Source organism: Durio zibethinus, chromosome 7 (assembly GCF_047325235.1).
Source record: "Durio zibethinus cultivar Kanyao isolate XHJ-2024 chromosome 7, ASM4732523v1, whole genome shotgun sequence".
NCBI classification, from domain to species: domain Eukaryota; kingdom Viridiplantae; phylum Streptophyta; class Magnoliopsida; order Malvales; family Malvaceae; genus Durio; species Durio zibethinus.
In genome coordinates, this window is record NC_143168.1 from 5,923,634 (window position 1) to 5,942,739 (window position 19,106).

Sequence of the window (19,106 nt, forward strand, 5' to 3'; positions counted from 1 at the left end):
GACTTCAAGAATTGGTGCAAACAGAAACGGTGCGAGAGTTTGTAAGGAGCTTTTCTACCCTAATGTTGGATATTCGGGACATGTCTGAAAAGGACAAGATGTTCTATTTTCTTGAAGGCCTCAAGCCTTGGGCGAGGACAGAACTACAAAGGCAGAAAGTGCAAGATGTGGCCACGGCCATGGCTGCAGCTGAACGTCTCAACGATTACAATGATGGCTCTTCAAAACGAAAAAATTTTCCATCAGCTGGCAGTAGCTTCAACTTTGGGAGTGGGGGAAAGATGACCAGGTTGGACCAGCCCTTTAATGGGGGATCAGATAGAAGGTCCTTAGGTTGAGATAACACCTAACCCAAGACAAGCAACGTAGGGATTTTCAAGCCTAGGCAACCACTAGCTTGCTTTCTTTGCAAGGGGCCGCATCGGGTGGCTGAATGCCCACACAAGGGAGCCCTTAATGCCTTAAGGACCTCGTCTCAAGAGTTCGCAAAAGTGCCAGAGAGTGTTGAAGAAGCTAAAGAGGAGCCAGCTAGGATGGGTTCAATAAGGGTCCTTAATGCCCTCTGCACCCAATTGAACACTATAAAGAAAAAGCAGAGTAGAGGCTTGATGTATGTGAACTTGACGATCAATGAGAAAGCCACTAAGGCTATGGTGGATACGAGTGCAGCCGACACTTTCATCAGAACAAAAGAAGCAAAAAGATGTGGTCTTCAGATTAGTAAAGACTGTGGATGAATGAAGGCGGTCAACTCGCTAGCCTTTATGATCAGTGGAAGCTCCAAGAGTGTGACAACCCGATTGGGGCCATGGGAAGGGAAGGTAGACTTTACAATTTCCCCCATGGATGACTTTGATGTTGTTCTTGGATTGGACTTCATGATGTTGGCTTAGGTCATCTTTATCCCCGCCGCTAGCTGCTTGTTGTTCTTAAGGGAAAACCCATGTGTGGTGCCAGCCAACATCTTACCAAAGAGTGGGAAAAAAATGATTTCAGCTTTGCAGTTCAAGAAAGGGGTAAAAAGAGGGGAACCCTCTTTTGTGGCTGTGCCGATCTACAAAGAAGGGTAAAAAATAGAACCAATACCTAATGGTGTGGCAAAAATGTTCGAAGAATTCGAAGAGGTGATGCCAGAGATATTGCCTAAGGTTCTACCCCCTCAACGAGCAGTGGACCAAGAAATTGAGCTCCTTCCAGGAGCGAAACCCCCTGCTAGAGCTCTTTATCGCATGGCCCCGCTAGAGTTGGTCGAACTAAGAAAACAGTTAGATGAGCTGCTACAAGTTAGGTTCATCAGACCATCAAAGGCTCCTTTCGGAGCACTAGTGCTATTTTAGAAGAAGCATGATGGAAGTTTACAATTATGTGTTGACTATAGGGCCCTGAACAAAGTCATCGTAAGAAACAAATATCCCATCCCCCTTATAGCAGACTTGTTTGATCAATTAAGCCAGGCCAAGTACTTCTCCAAATTGGACCTGAGATCTGGCTACCATCAGGTCAGAATCGTTGAGGGAGATGAGCCAAAAACCACTTATGTGACACGGTATAGTGCATTTGAATTTCTTGTTATGCCCTTTGGACTGACCAATGCTCCTGCCACATTTTGTACATTGATGAATCAGGTATTCCATGACTACCTAGAAAAATTTATAGTCATCTATTTAGACGATATAGTGGTATATAGCTCCACCTCGGAAGAACATCAAGAACACCTGCACCAGGTACTTCAAAGATTACAGGACCACCAATTATACATAAAAAGGGAAAAGTGTGCATTTGCTCAGACCCAAATCCATTTTCTCGGTCATATTGTCGAACGTGGCCACATTCAAATGGACATGGAAAAGGTTAGGGCCATCAAGAAGTTGACAACACCGAAGAACGTTAGTGAGCTTCACTCATTTTTGGGACTAGCCAACTATTATAAAAGGTTTGTGGAAGGGTACTCTCGCAAGACCACGGCCCTCAGGGAGCTATTGAAGAAGAAGCATAAATGATGTTGGACGAGTGAGTGCCAAGAGCCTTTCGAGGGATTGAAAGATGCTATTATGAAGGATCCCATCTTAGCTCTCCTTGATATTGAAAAGCCTTTCGAAGTTCAGATGGATGAATCTGATTTTGCTATTGGAGGAGTGCTTTTGCAACAACATCAACCGGTAGCATTTGAAAGTAGGAAGCTAAGTGAAGCTGAAAGGAAATATACGACCCAAGAAAAAGAACTCCTGGCAGTGGTTCACTGCTTGAGGGCTTGGTGACATTACTTGTTGGGTTCACACTTTGTCGTGAAGACAGACAATGCGACCGTTAGCCATTTTCTCACCCAACCAAGGCTTATGACAAAACAAGCTAGGTGCCAAGAATTTTTAGTGGAGTTCGACTTTTGTTTTGAGCACACCGCTGGAAAGACCAATCAAGTGGTCGATGCATTGAGCAGGTGAGTAGATTTAACGGCCCTTAGAAGAATTACCCTAATGGCAACTAGCAGAGCCACTATAGACATTCACAAGTTGATTGGAGATCACTTAGGGAAGGACTTGCAAGCTTGTGCCATCCTGAAGCTAGTGGAAGAAGGGAAGTCCAAGTACTTCTAGCAAGAAAATGGGATCTTATGGACCAAGGGGCCTCGAGTGTTTGTGCCAAGAGCAGAAGGTCTGAGACAGATACTGATGAGGGAATGTCATGACACACCATGGGCGGGACACTCGGGCTGGCAACACACTTTGGCATTATTGAAACAGGGATACTATTGGCCTTACATGCGACAAGATGTGATGGACTATACGAAGACTTGCCTCATTTGCCAACAAGACAAGGTTGAAAGAAGGAAACCTGCAGGCATGCTTGAACCACTACCAGTACCTACCAAACCGTGGGAAAGCATCTCCCTCGATTTAATTTCGAGTCTACCTAAGGTTGGTGACCTTGGAGCTATTTTGGTGGTGATTGACCGGTTCTCTAAGTACACCACATTCATTCCCGCTCACAAGTATTGCACAGCGAAAGACACAGCTCGACTATTGTTCAAACATGTGGTCAAATACTGGGGCCTCCCTCAAAACATTGTTAGCGATCGAGATTCAAGATTCACGAGGTCTTTCTAGAGAGAACTTTTCAAGATATTGGGGTCCCAACTCACCATCTCCTCAAACTATCATCCTCAAATCGATGGTCAAATGAAACGGTTCAATGAATTATTAGAGGAATACTTGAGGCACTTTGTTTAAGCCAATCAGAAAGACTGGCCTTCATTATTGGACATGGCTCAACTCTACTTTAATTCCAATAAAAGCTTTTCCACCAATAAGAGCCCATTTAAGGTGGTCACCAGACAATTACCATGGCTACCCCACACTTTCTTGGAACAATATGAAGGAAAGAATCCAAGAGCCTTCAATCTCAGCAAGGAGTGGAAACAAAACATAGAGATTGCACAGGCTTACCTGGAGAAAGCATCAAAGCAGATGAAGAAATGGCCAGACAAGGGTCATAGGGCTCAACAATTTCAAGTTGGTGATTTGGTTCTTGTTCGGCTAGTTCCTGAACAAACCAGGTTCTTGAAAAAGAGAGATCGTAGACTGGTGCACAAATATGAAGGTCCAGTAAGGGTCCTTTCCAAGGTGGGGAATGCTTCTTACAAAATTGACCCACCAAAGTGGATGAAGGTGCACCCATTATTTCATGTGAGCAACCTGAAATCTTTCCATGTAGATCTTACAGATGCTAGCCAAAGGGAGCCAACCAAAGCTGCCATCACCATGAAGCCACCCTCAGAGTGTCGAGTCAAAGAGATCTTAGTTGACAGGGAAACCAAGATATCTCGAAGACTAGTTCGGGAGTACTTAGTGAAGTGGAAGGGATTAGGACTAGAAGAAACCAGCTGGGAGAGAGAACACAACCTCTAGAGATTTCAAAGGAAGATCAAAGAATTTCAAGCCAGCAAGTCAATGAGGACGTCGATAGAATAGGTGGGGGAGGATGTCATGAGCCAACCTTGTATAGGGCCATGATCAGGACTTAGGTTACCATAAGCCACTCATGTATAGGGCCATGGCTGGGTAGATCCCTTGTGCTAGGAAAAGTGTCCCCATTTTAAACATTGTAATGGTTACTGGTAGCATAGCTCTAAAATCTCTAAGGCTCTTTAGGGGGGTGAGCCGACAGCATAGTGTTGGGCTGTCTCACCGGTTGCTAAGCGAGCCTAGGTCACCCACCAAGGGTTGCCCCCTAGCCCTGGTGATGGTAGGAGGTCCCGATGTATGATTTCTGACTATAATAAAACTCACCCCGATTGAATGTCCCGATTGTTGCCTCGATGTGTTTTTCTTTTTCTCGATGTGAATATGCCTTCTTGTGTGTGTGCTTGAGATCAATCTTGATATATTGTGTCTTATTGTGAATGCTTGGGACTAACCATAGCTTACGGTTATTTGTTCAGATATCGATCTATTGAAGGCTGACTTGGTTGGAAGTGCCCATTCAAGTGCCGCACGGTCTATTGCTTGCTGAGAGAAAGCTTAGTCTATGACATCGGGGACCGGTCGGGTCCCTCTCTGCGTGCTGCCAGTCTCGCTACCACAACCCTCGATCCAGCTAGGGCTTAGACATGGAATGAACTCCCTATGCCTAAGCCAACCCATGAAACGGGCATGCGGGTGCTCAGCCGGTCGGAGAGACAGAATGCGCAAGCCGGGGATCGGCCCGGTCCCCCCTACGTGCTGTCGATCCTACTGTCGCCACCCTCGGTCCGGTCCGATCTTAGACTAGGAATGAACTCTGTATGCTTAGACTAGGGATGAACTTCGTATGCCTAAGTCAACCCATGAAACGAGCGTGCGGGCGCTTAGCCGATCAGAGAGGCCTAATGTACAAGTCGAGGATCAGCCCGGTTTCCCTCCACGTGCTGTCGATCCCGCTGTCAATCCTGCTGCCACAACCTTCGGTCCAGCTGGGGCTTAGACATGGAATGAACTCCGTATGCCTAAGCCAACCCACAAAATGAACGTGCCGGTGTTCAACCGGCCGGAGAGGCAGAATACACAAGCCAGGGATCGGTCTGATCTTAGACTAGGAATGAACTCCGTATGCTTAGACATGGAATCAACTTCGTATGCCTAAGCCAACCCACGAAATGAGCGTGCGGGTGCTCAGCCGGCCGGGGAGGCAGAATGTGCAAGCCAGGGATCGACTCGATCCCCCCCTTTGTGCTATCGATCCTGCAATCGCAACCCTCGGTCTGGTCTGATCTTAGACTGGGAATAAACTTCGTATGCCTAAGTCAACCCACGAAATGAGCGTACAGGAGCTGAGCCAGTCGGAGAGGCATAATGCGCAAGTCAGGGATCAGCCCGATCCCCCTCTACGTGCTGCCGGTCCCACTGCCACAACCCTTGGTTCGACTGGGGCTTTGACATGGAATTAACTCCCTATGCCTAAGCCAACCCATGAAACGGGCGTGTGGGTGCTCAGCCAGCCAGAAAGGCAGAATGCGTAAGCCAGGGATCGACCCGGTCCCCCTGCGTGCTGCCGATCCTACTGCACAACCCTCGGTCCAGTTTGATCTTAGACTGGGAATGAAATCCATATGCTTAGACTGGGGATGAACTCCGTATGCCTAAGTCAACCCACGAAACGAGCATGCGGACGCTCAGCGGACCAGAGAGGCAAGATTCACAAGTCGGGGATCGAACGGGTGGTAGGTGGGTTCAAGCACATCTTCATATTTCTGCCATGCCAATGCCATTTTTATGGCTTCTAAATTCATACAATGATCCCCTAAGCCTTCATGTGAAGTTTTGTAGCAAGACGACCTGTTTTTTATTTTTCATGATTTTCAAAACTTTTTGCGGTTCGAGATTTTTTAAAATTTTTTTAGAAAGAGTTTTATCCCCAAATTTGGTAGAGCTGATCCTTGTATTTTTGTTGGCATGTACGAAAACATTCAGCTAAAAACTCAAAGTGGAGAAGATTTTGTGATCGTTTGAAAAAAGTGTCCCCATTTCAAACACTTTAATGGCTACTGGTAGCAAACCTATAAAATCTCAAATGCTCTTTAAGGGGGTATGAGTTCTTGAGGTTTGATAAAGGATAGGGGGCCAATATAAAGGCCAAGTACCAGCACCCATCGCACAGCATGTGCGCACACCCCCCGACCCCCCCAATCGTCGGAACCCCTAATGCCGTCGGTTAGGCTCTTCGGCAATACTTCGATGATGGTGCCTCGGGCAAAAAAAATGTGGCACCAGCACATGCCCAACCCCAGCATGTGCACCGTGGCTCAAAATCTTAGACTGGAATGAACTCCGTATGCTTAGGCATTGAATGAACTCTGTATGCCTAAGCCAACCCACGAAACGAGCGTGCGGGCGCTGAGCCTGCCGGAGAGGCAGAATGCGCAAGTCGGGGATTGGCCCGATCCCCCCTATGTGCTGTCGATCCTGCTGTCGTAACCCTCTAACTGATCCGATCTTAGATTGGGAATGAACTCTGTATGCATAAGTCAACCCACGAAATGAGCGTGCTAATGCTGAGCAGGCCGAAAAGGCATAATGCGCAAGTCAAGGAACGGCTCGATCCCCCTCTGCATGCTGTCGGTCCTGCTACCCCAACCCTCATTCTAGCTGGGGCTTAGACATGGAATGAACTCCTTATGCCTAAGCCAACCCATGAAATGGGCGTCCGGGCGCTCAGCAGGCCGTAGAGGCAGAATGTGTATGCCGGGGATCTGCCCAGTCCCCCCTGCGTGCCATCGATCCTACTGTCGCAACCCTCGATCCGATCCGATCTTAGACTGAGAATGAACTCCGTGCGCTTAGATTGCGGATGAACTTCGTATCCCTAAGTTAACACACGAAATGAGGGTGAGGGTGCTCAGCCAACCGGAGAGGCCAACCGGAGAGGCATAATGCGCAAGTCAGGGATCAGCCCGGTCCCCTTCTGCGTGCTACCGGTCCTACTGCCACAACCCTAGGTCCGACTGGGGCTTAGACATGGAATGAACTCCGTATGCCTAAGCCAACCCACGAAACGAGCGTGCAGGCGCTCAATCCACCAGAGAGGCAGAATACGCAAGTCAGGGAATGATACAATCCCCCCTTGCGTGCTACCTATCCTACTACTGGTCCCGCTACCACAACCCTCGGTCTGGTCCGATCTTAAACCAGAAATGAGACTGGGGATGAACTTCGTATGCTTAAGTCAACCCATGAAACGAGCATGCGGGCAGTCAGCAGATAGAAGAGGCTGGTCGAAGAGGCATAATGTGCAAGCCGGGGATCAGCTCTGTCCCCCTCTGCATGCTACCGATCCTGCTGTCGATCTTACTACCACAACCCTCAGTCCTGCTGGGGCTTAGACATGGAATGCACTCCTTATGCCTAAACTGATCGGAGAGGCAGAATGCACAAGCTGTGGATTGGCCCGGTCCCTCCCTTCATGCTATCGGTCTTGTGCTGGTTTTACTACTGCAACCCTCAGTGCGGTCTGATCTTAGACTAGGAATGAATTTAGTATGCTTAGACATGGAATGAACTCCGTATGCCTAAGCCAACCCATGAAACGAGTGTGCGGGCACTCAGTCAGTCGGAGAGGTAGAATGTGTAAGTCGAGGACCGACTCGATCCCCCTTACATGCTGTCGATCCTGCTACCACAACCCTCGGTCTGGTCCGATCTTAGACTGGGAATGAACTTCATATGCTTAGACTGGGGATGAACTCCGTATGCCTAAGTCAACCCACGAAATGAGCGTACGGGTGCTCAGCCAGCCAGAGAGGCCGATCGGAGAGGCAGAATACACAAGCCAGGGATCGACCTGGTCCCCCCTTACGTGCTACCGATCCTGTTGCTGGTCCTACTACCGCAACCCTCGGTCCGGTCTGATCTTAGACTAGGAATGAACTTCATATGCTTAGACATGGAATGAACTCCGCATGCCTAAGCCAACCCACGAAACGAGCGTACGGGCGCTCAGTTGGCCGGAGAGGCAGAATCGTAAGCCGGGGATCTGCCTGGTCCACCCTGCGTGTGTCGATCCTGCTACCGTAACCCTCGGTCTGATCTTAGACTGGGAATGAACTCCGTATGCTTAGACATGGAATGAACTTCGTATGCCTAAGCCAACCCCCGAAACGAGCATGTGGGCGCTCAGCCGATGGGAAAGGCAGAATGCGTAAGCCAGGGATCGACCCAATCCACCTTACGTGCTGTCGATCCTGCTACTGCAACCCTCGATCTGGTCTGATCTTAGATTGGGAATGAACTCCGTATGCCTAAGTCAACCCACGAAACAAGTGTGCGGGCGCTAAGCCGGTCGGAGAGGCATAATGTGCAAGCCGGGGATTGGCCCAGTCCCCCTCTGTGTGCTGTCAGTCCCGCTGCCACACCCCTCGGTTCAGCTGGGGCTTAGACATGGAATGAACTCTATATGCCTAAGCCAACCCATGAAATGAGCGTACGGGCGCTCAACCGATGGGAGAGGCAGAATATGCAAGTCGAGGATCGGTTCGGTCACCCCTGTGTGCTATCGATCCTACTGCCATAACCCTCGGTCTGGTCTGATCTTAGACCTGGAATGAGCTCTGTATGCCTAAGTTAACCCATAAAATGAGCGTACGGGCGCTGAGCCGACCGGAGAGGCATAATGCGCAAGCCAGCGATCATCCCGCTCCCCCTCTGTGTGCTGTCGATCCCGCTGCCACAACCCTCGGTCCAGCTGGGGCTTAAACATGGAATGAACTCCCTATGCCTAAGCCAACCCACGAAACGGGCGTGTGGGTGTTCAGCAGGTCGGAGAGGCAGAATGCGCAAGCTGAGGATCGGCCCGGTCCCCCCTACGTGCTGTCGATCCTGCTGCCACAATCCTCAGTCCAGTCCGATCTTAGACTGGGAATGAACTCCTTATGCTTAGACTGGGGATGAACTCCGTATGCTTAAGTCAACCCACGAAATGAGCGTGCGGGCGCTCAGTCGACCGGAAAGGTAGATGCGCAAGCTGGGGATCGACCCGGTCCCTCCCGCGTGCTGTCGATCCTGTTGTCGCAACCCTTGGTCTGGGCCGATCTTAGACTGGGAATGAACTCTGTATGCATAAGTCAACCAATGAAATGAGCGTGCGGGCGCTGAGCCGACCGAAGAGGCATAATGCGCATGCTAGGGATCGGCCCGATCCCCCTCAGTGTGCTGCCAGTCCCGCTACCACAACACTTGGTCCGACTGGGTCTTAGACATGGAATGAACTCCCTATGCCTAAGCCAACCCATGAAACGGGCCTGCAGGCGCTCAACCGACCGGAGAGATAGAATACGCAAGCCGGGGATCGGCCTAGTCCCTCATGCGTGCTGTCGATACTGCTGTCGTAACCCTCGATCCAGTTCGATCTTAGACTGGGAATGAACTTTGTATTCTTAGACTGGGGATGAATTCCGTATGCCGAAGTCAACCCATGAAAAGAGCGTGCGGGCGCTCAGCCGACCGGAGAGGCCGGTCGGAGAGGCATAATGCACAAGTCGAGGATCAGCCCGATCCCTCTCTGCGTGCTGCTGATCCCGCTGTTGGTCTTGTAGCCACAACCCTCGGTCCGGCTAGGGCTTAGACATGGAATGAACTTCGTATGCCTAAGCCAACCCACGAAACGAGCGTACGGATGCTCAGCCGATCGGAAAGGCAGAATGTGCAAACCAAGGATCGACCTGGTCCCCCCTACATGCTGTCAATCCCACTGCAGTAACCCTCGATCTGATTCGATCTTAGGCTGGGAATGAACTCCGTATGCCTAAGTCAACCCATGAAACGAGTATTCGGGCGCTGAGTCGGTCAGGGAGGCATAATGCGCAAGCCGAGGATCAGCCCGGTCCCCCTCTACGTGCTGTCGGTCTCACTGCCATAACCCTCGATTTGGCTGGGGCCTAGACATAGAATGAACTCCCTATGCCTAAGCCAACCCACAAAATGGGCGTGCAGGCGCTCAGTCAGCCGGAGAGGTAGCATGCGCAAGTCGGTGATCGACTGGTCCCTCCTGCATGCTACCAATCTTACTGTCGCAACCCTCAGTCTGATCCGATTTTAGACTGGGAATGAACTTCGTATGCTTAGACTGGGGATGAACTCCGTATGCCTAAGTCAACCCATTAAAACGAGCGTGTCGGCGCTCGGCCGACCAGAGAGGCAGGATGCGTAAGCCGGGGATCGAATGGGTGGTATGTGGGTTCAAGCACTTCTTCATATTTCTGCCTTGCCAATGCCATTTTTATGGCTTGTAAATTCATACAATGGTCCCCTAAGCCTTCATATGAAGTTTCGTGGCAAGACCACCCATTTTCTATTTTTCACGGTTTTTGAAACTTTTTATGGTTTGGGATTTTTTAAAATTTTTTTAGAAAGTGTTTTGTCCCAAAATTTTGGTAGAGGTGATCCTTGTATTTTTTTTGGCACGTACAAAAAAATTCAGCTAAAAACTCAAATTGGAGAAGATTTTGTGACCATTTGAAAAAAGTGTCCCCATTTTAGACACTTTAATGGCTACTGGCAGCAAACCTATAAAATCTCAAATGCTCTTTAAGGGGGTGTAAGTTCTCGATGTTTGATGAGGGATAGGGGGCCAATATAAGGGCCAAGTACCAGCACCCATCGCACATCATGTGCGCACAACCCCCCGGCCCCCAATGGACGGAACCCCCAATGCCACTGGTTAGGCTCTCCGGCGATGCTCCGGCGATGCTCTAGCAATGCTCTGGCGATGGTGCCCCGGGCAAAAAAATTGCAGCACCAGCACGTGCCCGAGCCCAGCATGTGCACCATGGCTTAAAATCTTAGACTGGGAATGAACTCCGTACGCTTACACATGGAATGAACTCCGTATGCCTAAGCCAACCCACGAAACGAGCGTGCGAGCGCTCAACCGGCCGGAGAGCCAGAATGCGTAAGTAAGGGATCGGCCCAGTCCCCTCCTACGTGTTGTTGATCCTGCTGCTGCAACCCTCAGTTCGGTCCGATCTTAGACTAGGAATGAACTCCGTAAGCATAAGTCAACCCATGAAATGAGCGTGCGGGCGCTGAGTCGGCCGAAAAGGAATAATGCGCAAGCCGGGGATCGGCCTGACCCCTCTCTGTGTGCTGCTAGTCCCATTACCACAACCCTCAGTCCGACTGGGGCTTAGACATGGAATGAACTCCCTATGCCTAAGCAAACCCACGAAATGGGCGTGCGGGCACTCAGTCGGCCAGAGAGGCAAAATGCGTAAGCCGAGGTTCAGCTCGGTCCCCCCTGCGTGCTATCAATCCTGCTACCGCAACTCCCGGTCTGATCCGATCTTAGACTGGGAATGAACTCTGTATGCTTAGACTGGGGATGAACTCCGTATGCCTAAGCCAACCCACGAAACGAGCATCCGGGTGCTCAGCCAGTCGGAGAGGCATAATGCGTAAGCCGGGGATAAGCCCGGTCCCTCTCTGCATGCTGTCAATCCCGCTGCTAGTCCTGCTGCCACAACCCTCAGTCCGGCTGGGGCTTAGACATGGAATGAACTCTGTATGCCTAGGTCAACCCATGAAACGAGCGTGCGGGCGCTCAGCCGGCTGAAGAGGCAGAATGCGCAAGCTGGGGATCGGGCCGGTCCCCCTTACGTGCTGTCGATCCTGCTGCTGGTACTACTATTGTAACCCTCGGTCCAGGCTGATCTTAGACTGGGAATGAACTCCGTATGCTTAGACATGGAATGAACTCCGTATGCCTAAGCCAACCGATTAAAACGAGCGTGCGTAAAAGCGTTCAGTCGGTTGGAGAGGCAGAATGTGCAAGCCAGGGATCGACCTGGTCCCCCCTGCATGCTATCGATCCTGCTGTCGCAACCCTCAGTCTAATCTGATCTTAGACTGGGAATGAACTCCGTATGCCTAAGTCAACCCATGAAACGAGCGTGTGGGAGATGAGCCAATCGGAGAGGCATAATGCGCAAGCTGGGGATCGACTCAGTCCCCCTCTGTGTGCTGTCGATCCCACTGCCACAACCCTCGGTTCGGCTGGGGCTTAGTCATGGAATGAACTCCCTATGCCTAAGCCAACCCATGAAATGGGCGTGCGGTAGCTCAGCCGGCCAAAGAAGTAGAATGCGTAAGCCGGGGATCGGCTCGATCCCCCCTGCATGCTGCCGATCATACTGCCAAAACCTTTGGTCCAGTGTGATCTGAGACTGGGAAAGAACTTTGTATGCTTAGACTTGGGATGAACTCCGCATGCCTAAGTCAACCCACGAAACGATCATGCAGGCGCTCAATCGACCAGCGAGGCAGGATGAGCAAGCCGATGATCGAACGGTTGGTAGGTGGGTTCAAGCACATCTTCATATTTCTGCCATGCCAATGCCATTTTTATGGCTTTTAAATTCATACAATGGTCCCCTAAGCCTTCATGTGAAGTTTCGTGGCAAGATGAACCGTTTTCTATTTTTCACGATTTTTGAAACTTTTTACAGTTCAAGATTTTTTAAAATTTTTTTAGAAAGATTTTTGTCCCCAAATTTGGTATAGGTCATCCCTGTATATTTTTTTGGTGTGCACAAAAAAATTCAGCTAAAAAATCAAAGTGGAGAAGATTTTGTGACCATTTGAAAACAGTGTCCCCATTTCAGACACTTTAATGCCTACTGGCAGCAAACCTATAAAATCACAAATGCTCTTTAAGGGGGTGTGAGTTCTCGAGGTTTGATGAGGGATAGGGAGCCAATATAAGGGCCAAGTACCAGCACCCATCACACATCACGTGCGCACACCCCCCGGCCCCCCCAATCGTTGGAACCCCCAATGCCGTCGGATAGGCTCTCAGGTGATGCTCCGACGATGGTGCCCCGGGCAAAAAAAATGCGGCACCAGCACATGCCCGAGCCAAGCATGTGCACCGTGGCTCAAAATCTTAGACTCGGAATGAACTCCGTATGCTTAGACATGGAATGAACTCCGTATTCCTAAGCCAACCCACGAAAAGAGCGTGCGGGCGCTCAACCGGCCGGAGAGGCAGAATGCGCAAGTCGGGGATCGGCCCAGTCCCCCCTATGTGCTGTTGATCCTTCTACCGCAACCCTCGGTTCAATCCGATCTTAGACTAGGAATGAACTCCGTATGTATAAGGCAACCCACGAAATGAGCATGCGGGCGTTGAGCCGGCCGAAGAGGCATAATGCACAAGCCAGGGATCGGCTCGGTCCCCCTCTACGTGCTGCCAGTCCCGCTGCCATAGCCCTCGGTCCTGCTGGGGCTTAGACATGGAATGAACTCCCTATGCCTAAGCCAACCCATGAAACAAGCGTGCGGGCGCTCAGCCGACCAGAGAGGCAGAATGCGCAAGTCGGGGATCGGCCCGATCCCCCCTGCGTGTTGTCGATCCTGTTGTTGGTCTTGCTGCCGCAACCCTCGGTCTGCTCTAATCTTAGACTGGGAATGAACGCCGAATGCTTAGACATGGAATGAACTCCGTATGCCTAAGCCAACCTACGAAACAAGCGTGCGGGCGCTCAGCCGATCGAAGAGGCAAAATGCACAAGCCGGGGATCGGCCCAGTCCCCCCTATGTGCTATCGATCCTACTGTCACAACCCTCGGTCTGGTCCGATCTTAGACTGGGAATGAACTCTTATGCCTAAGTCAAACCATGAAATGAGCGTGCGGGCGTTGAGCCGATCGGAGAGGCATAATGCACAAGCCAGGGATTGACCCGGTACCCCTCTGCGTACTGTCGGACTCACTGCCACAACCCTTGGTCCGGTTGGGGTTTAGACATGGAATGAACTCCCTATGCCTAAGCCAACCCACAAAACGGACGTGCACAAGTCGGGGATCGACCCAGTCCCCCCTGCGTGCTGTCGATCCTGCTGTCGCAACCCTTGATCCGGACTGATCTTAGACTGGGAATGAACTCTGTATGCTTAGACTGGGGATGAACTCCGTATGCCTAAGTCAACCCACGAAATGAGCGTGCGTGCGCTCAGCCGACCAAAGAGGCAGGATGCGCAAGCTAAGGATCGAATGGGTGGTAGGTGGGCTCAAGCACATCTTCATATTTCTGTAATTCCAATGCCATTTTTATGGCATGTAAATTCATACAATGGTCCCCTAAGCCTCCATGTGAAGTTTCGTGGCAAGACGACCCGTTTTCTATTTTTCATGATTTTTGAAACTTTTTACGATTCGGGATTTTTTAAAATTTTTTAGAATGATTTTTGTCCCCAAATGTGGTAGACGTGATCCCTGTATTTTTGTTGGCATGCACAAAAAAATTCAGCTAAAAACTCGAAGTCGAGAAGATTTTGTGACCGTTTGAAAAAAGTGTCCCCATTTCAGACACTTTAATGGCTACTGGCAGCAAACCTATCAAATCTGAAATGCTCTTTAAGAGGGTGTGAGTTCTCGAGGTTTGATGAGGGATAGGGGGCCAATTAAGGGCCAAGTACCAGCACCCATCGCACATCATGTGCGCACACCCCCCGGCCCCCCCAATCACCGGAACCCCTAATGCTGCGGTTAGGCTCTCCGACGATGCTTCGATGATGCTCCGACGATGGTGCCTCGGGTGAAAAAAATGTGGCACCAGCACATGCCTGAGCCCAGCATATGCACCGTGGGTCAAAATCAAACCACGAAACGAGCGTGCGGGCACTCAGCCAACCGGAGAGGCAGAATACGCAAGCCGGGGATCGGTCCAGTCCCCCCTGCGTGCTGCCGATCCTACTGCTGGTCCTGCTACCACAACCCTCAGTCCGATCCGATTTTAGACTGGGAATGAACTCCGTATGCTTAGACATGGAATGAACTTCGTATGCCTAGGCCAACCCACGAAACAAGCGTGCAGGCTTTCAGTCGACTGGAGAGGCAGAATGCACAAGCCGAGGATTGGCCCGGTCCCCTCTACGTGCTGTCGATCCTGCTACTGTAACCCTTGGTCTGGTCTGATCTTAGATTGGGAATGAACTCTGTATGCCTAAGTCAACCCACGAAACGAGTGAGTGGGCACTCAACCAACCGGAGAGGCCGATCAGAGAGGCATAATGCGCAAGTCAGGGATCAGCCCGATCCCCCTCTGCGTGCTGTCGATCTCGTCGCCAGTCCTGCTGCCATAACCCTCGGTCCGACTGGGGCTTAGACATGGAATGAACTCTGTATGCCTAGGTCAACCAATGAAACGAGCGTGCGGGCGTTGAGCCGGTCGAAGAGGTAGAAAGCGCAAGCCGGGGATAGGCCTGGTCCCCCCTGCGTGCTGTCGATCCTGCTGCTGGTCCTGCTACCGTAACCCTCGATGCGGTCTGATCTTAGACTGGGAATGAACTCCGTACGCTTAGACATGGAATGAACTCCGTATGCCTAAGCCAACCCACGAAACGAGGATACAGGCGCTCAACCGATCGGAGAGGCAAAATGCATAAACCGAGGACGGGCTCGATCCCCCCCTCTGTGCTATCGATCCTACTGCCACATCCCTCGATCCGGTCTGATCTTAGACTGGGAATGAACTTCGTATGCCTAAGTCAACCCACAAAATGAGCATGCGGGCGCTGAGCCAGCCGGAGAGGCATAATGCGCAAGCCGGGGATCGACCCAATCCCCCTCTACATGTTGCCGGTCCCATTGGCACAACCCTCGGTCTGGTTGGGGCTTAGACATGGAATGAACTCCCTATGCCTAAGCCAACCCATGAAACGAGTGTACGAACGCTCAACCGACCATAGAGGCAGGATGCGCAAGCGGGGGATCGATTGGGTGGTAGGTGGGTTCAAGCACATCTTCATATTTCTGCCATGCCAATGCCATTTTTATGGCTTGTAAATTCGTACAATGGTCCCCTATGCCTTCATGTGAAGTTTCATGGCAAGATGACCCGGTTTCTATTTTTCACGATATTTGAAACTTTTTGCGGTTCAGGATTTTTTAAAATTTTTTTAGAAAGTGTTTTGTCCCCAAATTTGGTAGAGGTGATCCTTTTATTTTTTTTGGCATGCACAAAAAACTTTAGCTAAAAACTCAAAGTGGAAAATATTTTGTGACCGTTTGAAAAAAGTGTCCCCATTTCGGACACTTTAATGGCTACTGGCAGCAAACCTATAAAATCTCAAATGCTCTTTAAAGGGGTGTGAGTTGTCGATGTTTGATGAGGGATAGGGGGCCAATATAAGGCCAAGTACCAGCACCCATCGTACGTCATGTGCACACACCCCCCGACCCCCCCAATCGTCGGAACCCCCAATGCCACCGGTTAGGCTCTCCGCCGATGCTCTGGTGATGGTACCATGGGCAAAAAAAATGCAGCACCAGCACATGCCCGAGCCCAACATGTGCACCGTGGCTCAAAATCTTAGACTGGGAATGAACTCCGTATGCATAAGCCAACCCACGAAACGAGCGTGCGGGCACTCAGCTGACCGGAGAGGCAAAATGCGCAAGCCGGGGATTGGCCCGGTCCCCCCCTATGGGCTGTCGATCCTGCTGCTGTAACCCTCGGTCCGGTTTGATCTTAGACTGAGAATGAACTCCGTATGCTTAGATTGGGGATAAACGCTGTAAGCCTAAGTCAACCCATGAAACGAGCGTGCGGGCGCTCAACCGGCCAGAGAAGTCGGTCGAAGAGGCATAATGCACAAGCTGAGGATCAGCCCGATCCCCCTCTGTGTACTGTCAATCCCGCTGCCAGTCCTGCTGCCACAACCCTCGGTCTGACTAGGGCTTAGACATAGAATGAACTCCGTATGCCTAAGCCAACCCATGAAACGAGCGTACGGGCGAGAGTCTGACCGGACAGGCAGAATGCGCAAGCCGAGGATCGACCGGTCCCCCACTGCGTGCGATCGATCTTGCTGTTGGTCCTACTACCGCAACCCTCAGTCCGGTCTGATCTTAGACTGGGAATGAACTCTGTATGCTTAGACATGGAATGAACTTCGTATGCCTAAGCCAACCCACGAAACGAGCGTGTGGGCATTCAGTCGGTCGGAAAGGTAGAATGCGCAAGCCGGGGACCGGACCAGTCCCCCCTGTGTGTTGTCGATCCTGCTGTCACAACCCTTTGTCCGATCCAATCTTCGACTAGGAATGAACTCCGTATGCCTAAGTCAAACAACAAAATGAGCGTTCGGGCATTGAGCCGACCGAAAAGGCATAATGCGCAAGCTGGGGATCGGCTTGGTCCCCCTCTGCGTGCTACCAGTCTCGCTGCCATAACCCTTGGTCCAGCTGGGGCTTAAACGTTGAATGAACTCCCTATGCCTAAGACTGGGGATCAGCCCGATCCCCTTTTGTGCGCTGTCGATCCCGCTGCCAGTCCTGCTGCCATAACCTTCGTTTCGACTGGGGCTTAGACATGCAATGAACTCCGTATGCCTAGGTCAAACCATTAAATGAACGTGCGGGCACTCAGCCAACCAGAGAGGCAGAATGTGCAAGCCAGGGATCGACCCGGTCCCCCCTGTGTGCTGTTGATCCTACTGCTGGTCCTGCTACCGTAACCCTCAGTCTGGTCTGATCTTAGACTGGGAATGAACTCCATATGCTTAGACATGGATGAACTCCGTATGCCTAAGCCAACCCACGAAACGAGCATACGGGCTTTTAGTCGATCGGAGAGGCAGAATGCGCAAGCCGGGGACTGGCTCGGACCCCCCCTGCGTGCTGTCGATCCTGCTGTCGCAACCCTTGGTCTAGTCCGATCTTAGACTGGGAATAAACTTCGTATGCCTAAGTCAACCCATGAAATGAACGTGCAGATGCTGAGCTGACCGGAGGGCCATAATGCGTAAGTCGGGGATTGGCCCGAACCCCCTCTGTGTGCTGTCAATCCCGCTACCACAACCCTCGGTCCGGTTGGGGCTTAGACATGGAATGAACTCTCTATGCCTAAGCCAACCCACAAAATGGGCGTACGGGTGCTGAGTCGGCCGATGAGGCATAATGCGCAAGCCGGGGATCGGCCCAATCCCCCTCTACATGCTGTCGGTCCCACTGCCACAACCCTCAATCCGGTTAGGGCTTAGACATGGAATGAACTCCCTATGCCTAAGCCAACCCACGAAACGAGCGTGCGGGTGCTCAGCCAGTCGGAGAGGCAGAATGCGCAAGCCGGGGAACGACCCGATCCCCCCTACCGATCCTACTGCCACAACCCTTGATCCGGTTCGATCTTAGACTGGGAATGAAATCCGTATGCTTAGATTGGGTATAAACTCCGTATGCCTAACTCAACCCACGAAACGACCTTGCGAACGCTCAGCCGACCAGAGAGGCAGGATGCGTAAGTCGAGGATCGAACGGGTGGTAGGTGGGTTGAAGCACATCTTCATATTTCTGCCATGCCAATGCCATTTTTATGGCTTGTAAATTCATACAATGGTCCCCTACACCTTTATGTGAAGTTTCGTGGCAAGACGACCCCTTTTCTATTTTTCATGATTTTTGAAACTTTTTACGGTTTGGGATTTTTTAAAATTTTTTTAGAAGGCGTTTTGTCCCTAAATTTGGTAGAGATGATCCTTGTATTTTTGTTGGCATGCACAAAAAAATTCAGCGAAAAACTCAAAGCGGCGATGATTTTGTGACCGTTTGAAAAAGTGTCCCCATTTTAGACATTTTAATGGCTACTGGCAGTAAACCTATAAAATCTCAAATGCTCTTTAGAGGGGTATGAGTTCTCGTGGTTTGATGAGGGATAGGGTGCCAATATATGGGCCAAGTACCAGCACCCATCGCACATCATGTGCACACACCCCCTGACCCCCCCAACGCTGGAACCCCTAATGCCACCGGTTAGGCTCTCCGGTGATGCTCCGACGATGGTACCCCGGGCAAAAACAATGCGGCACCTGCACATGCCCGAGCCCAGCATGTGCACCATGGCTCAAACTCTTAGACTGGGAATGAACTCCATACACCTAAACATGGAATGAACTCCGTATGCCTAAGCCAACCCACGAAACGAGCTCGCGGGCGCTTAGCCGGTCGGAGAGGCAGAATACGCAAGCTGGGGACCGGCCCGATCCCCCCTGCGTGCTATCGATCCTGCTGTCGTAACCCTCAGTCCGGTTCAATCTTAGACTGGGAATGAACTCCGTATGCCTAAGTCAACCCACGAAACGAG